Below are 4,562 nucleotides of genomic sequence, written 5' to 3'. Positions count from 1 at the left end.
TACCCCGTATTTTCCCCTTCTTCCGAAATACTTTATAAAAATCGAAGTATTAAATTTAATTTATATTTTTTTATTAATAATTTTAATTATTATTAATTATTATAATACATTAAATAGCCGGAAAACTATATTTTTAATATTAATTAATAAAATAATATTACTTAATTAAAATAATAAATAATAAAATAGTTTAATTAAAAGTATTTACGTTTTAAATAACTGGAATTTATTTATAATTATTAAATTAAACCTATTTAACTTTATTACGGCTATTAAAAACTATAATAATTATAATAATAATAATAATATTTATTATAAACCTAGTCTCGTCGAAATTATAAATATCGTTATTTATAATATTATATTTAACTTTAATATTCTATACGAAAGTAAACTACTCGTTAATAACCTTTAAATTTTCGTATTTAACCTTTTAATAATTATATTTATATATAAAATACGTTTAAAGTTTTAATTAATATTTAACAAAATTATAAACCTATCGTACGTTAATAAAAAGCGTATCGCATTCGCGTAATAATCGATTAGTTATATTTTTTATATATAAAAGCCGGGGATAAAATATACGTATAAATAGCTTAATTATATATTAAATAATCGTTTTTTCTTTTAAATCTATAAATTTATATAAATTAATTAAAATATTATGTCGTATAAATATACCGGTAAATTAACGGTAAATAATTCTATCGTTAATTTTATAGATCTTCGCTATAGCTTATTTATTTAGGTTTTTATTATTTTTTATAGTTTTAGCGGCTAGAATTACTCTAGCTTCGTTAGAGGTAAAAGATATGGTTTTTGGTTCAAAAATGGAATGTTAAAGGTGGAGGGTTAGGTCGCGTCGAACAGTATAGCGCTCGCTTATCTGCGGCGCTCGCTTATCATGCACGTTAATAAATATATATATAAAAGAATATTAAATATATAAAAGACGGAAAATAAAAAGAAGTTAAGCGGGTATAGTTAAAAGATTTCGTATTATTAAATAACCCGAAGTAGGAAAATACTTCTAAACGATATAACCGTTTAAAAAACGATTTACAGTCCTTCGCGGAGGCTAATAACCTCTAACGGATTACAAACGTGTCACAGACCAACCATATAGCAAGGCAGAGCGGGGACTGCAGCAGGCCGTAGTGACCAATCAAGTGACAGATAACAGCGGGGCTGCAGGACAATGGGGCGCTCACCTCTTGGCAGAGGTGAGCCGGCTCGCCAGGAGCGCTGGGTGAGCGAGGTGAGCCAGGATGGATCACCAGGAGCGCTTGGTGATCGAGGTGAGCCAGGTACGGAGGTACCTGGAGGATTGAGGTCTATATATATACGGAGGAACTGGCTGATGTAGATAGATAGTTCCGCAGTATGCAATTCACAGTTGTATTTACGGTATCTTGTGTTTACATTGAGACATCTTGTTGTGCACTGTTTAGCTGCACCGAACCAATTGTCAGAAATTACCTTCAACCCGTATCCCTTTCAAAGGTTCTGTACAGGGGTTCGTCACAAAACGGTATTTTCGGAAGCACTAGTATAAGGTAAAGGTATAGGATAATAATCCGATAATCGTTAGCGAGGTCGTTACTATATAAGAAAGAAGTAAAAAAAAAAAATATTTTTAGATTATAGCGTACTAAAAAAATATTTAAATAATAATATTAATAAATAAAGGTATAAAAATAAACTTAATTTTACTATAGTTCGTATATTAGTTTAAAATACTATAAAAAATGGTTCGTTATATAAAGACTATTTCCAATATAAAAGGTCTATAAAAATATTACCTCTAAATATTATAGTCGAAGGAAAAATAACATTAACTATATTTAATATTATAAATATAAGACCCTCGAAAAATATAATCCTAAAATACTTATAATATAAAGATTATAACTTAAATATCGATTAAAAGGATAGTAATTACTTATAACTAAAAGAGCCTTAAAAATATTTAATTAACGATAAAAGATTAAGCGTACGTATAGAGTAAAGTACGAAATAAATACCCTCCACGGTACTATCGTAAGGAGCCTAAAAGTAATAGTATACTTTATTAATATAAGTAATAAGATCGAAGAAGTAAGGTTAATAACGTTAATAGAAATATTGGAGGTTAATAAATATATTTATTATAATAATATAAGGAAAAGCGAGAAAAAAGTAATACCGATAGAATATCGAGGATACTTAGCTTTTATAGTTAAATATTTAAAGGAACTTCTAAAGCGAAAACCGTAAGATTATAAAAATAAATTAAAAGAAAGAACTAAACTATAGTTATTTAAGGTTTATTATATTAATAATGAATAAAGTAAAGAATTATAAAAATAATTAAACGAAAACCTAAAAGAAAATATATATTAAGGAGTCTATATTACTAATAGGATATTTCATATTCTTTATATTAAAAAAATAGTAATTTACAATTATATATAGATTACTATTAGTTAAATAATAAACTAATAAAAAATAATTATCCGCTACTATTAATATTTAAATTACGGAATTAATTAATTAAGGTATAATATTTTATACGCATAAATATATTTATCGGGTACGTTTATATACGGATTAAAGAAAATAAAATAAAAAATAACGTTTCGTATACCCTATAATTATTTTAAATATCTCGTAATATTATTTAAACTAACTAATATACCTATAATATTCTAATCTCTCGTTAATTATATAATCCGGAAATACTTTAGTAAAATAATAATATATTATTTTAATAATATTTTTATTTACTTATATACTTTAAAAAAATATAAACAATACGTATAAAAGATATTCAATATACTATATAAAACCGGACTCTTAATTAATAAAGAAAAAAAACAAGTTTTACATATAAAAAATAATATATTTAAAATATTTAATATCGCTAAATAAAGTTCGTATAAAACCTAAGAAAATTATAATAGTTAAAGACTAATCTATACTATAATTATAAATATACGTTAAAGAATTTTTAGGGTTTACGAATTTCTATCGAATATTTATTCGTAAATACGTAAAAATCGCGCGATTACTTAATTATTTAATTAAAAAAGACGTAGAGTTCTAGTAGGGGCAGAAAAAAGAGTAGGCTTTTTAGGAACTAAAAAAAGTTATTTTAAAGGACCCGGTATTTAAATTATTAAACTTTAATCGACTATTTAAAGTTAAGGCGGATATATTAAATTACACGATCGGTAGGTAATTAGGATAGTAAAATAACGACGGAAAGCTATACTTAATAGCCTTCTTTTCGAAGAAATTAAAAGAAATATATTAAAATTATTTAATCTATAATAAAGAGTTACTTATTATTATCGAAGCGTTCGAAAAATAAAAACTATATTTTAATAATATTAATTACGAAATATAGGTCTATATGGATTATAAAAATCTACAATACTTTATTATTATAAAGGTTTTTAACGTACAGTAAACGTAATAATTAAAGTTTCTTTTGGAATTTAATTTTTAAATTAATTATAAAAAGGGATCGGAGAATACTAAAGTAAATGCACTTAGCTAGCGAACCAATTACTATAAAGATATATTAAAAAAGTTATTACTATTACTTAAAGAAACGTTAAAAGATACCCTTAAGTATTTACTTTAACCGTAAATAAAGTATTACGTAGTATATTATAAGTAAATTACTTTTAATAAATACTAAAGAAGGTTAGGCGATAATATTACGGAATAATACTAGTAAGAAAAATTAAAGTTATAAAGTATTTTAAAAAATAGTTAGGGAAGATTATAATATAAAAATCGAACGTACGTAAAGCTAAGCGATAGGACAGTATTAATAATAAAAATTTATAAATCGAAGCTCGGAGGATATATAAGTACTATAAAAACTACAAAAAGGTTTAAATAATACTTTAATTAGCCGAGGATTAAGGATAACGTTAAAGAAGTTATTTAATTATACTATATATACGAGAAAACGAGGGTTACGAAGTATAAACTTTACGGATTTCTAAAGCTATTCTTAATAGTAAAATGACTATAGAGTTTAATTATAATAAACTTTATAATTAAATTACTAAAGTTAAGAAATATAGTAACCGGCGTTAAATATAATAATATATTAACGGTAATTGATAAGCTTACTAAATAAATATATTTCTTACTTTATAAAAAAGCTTAATTAGTAAAGTAATTAACGGATGTAGTACTATAGTATATTATAATAATATATATATAATTAAAGGAATTTATTACGGACCGCGATACTAAATTTGTATCGAAGTTTTAAAGAGCGTTAATAACGAAGCTTGGGGTAGTAAGTAAAGCGTTTTTAGTTTATTACCCTTAAATAAACGGTTAAAGAAAATAGTTTAATTAAATTATAAAATAATACTTCCGGAATTATATTAATTTTAAATAAAATAATTAAAATTATACCGTTCTTCGTAATTTTAAATATAAAGTAGACTTACGGTAAGGACCTAACGTTAAAGTACCTAAGGTTAGGGTTAAAATAAATAAACTATATGTATTTTATAATAAACTTAAGTAAAAACTAAAGTTTATAAGGGAAA

This window comes from Podospora anserina, chromosome 2, assembly GCF_000226545.1.
Source record: "Podospora anserina S mat+ genomic DNA chromosome 2, supercontig 1".
Lineage (NCBI taxonomy): Eukaryota > Fungi > Ascomycota > Sordariomycetes > Sordariales > Podosporaceae > Podospora > Podospora anserina.
This window is presented reverse-complemented; position numbering follows the sequence as displayed.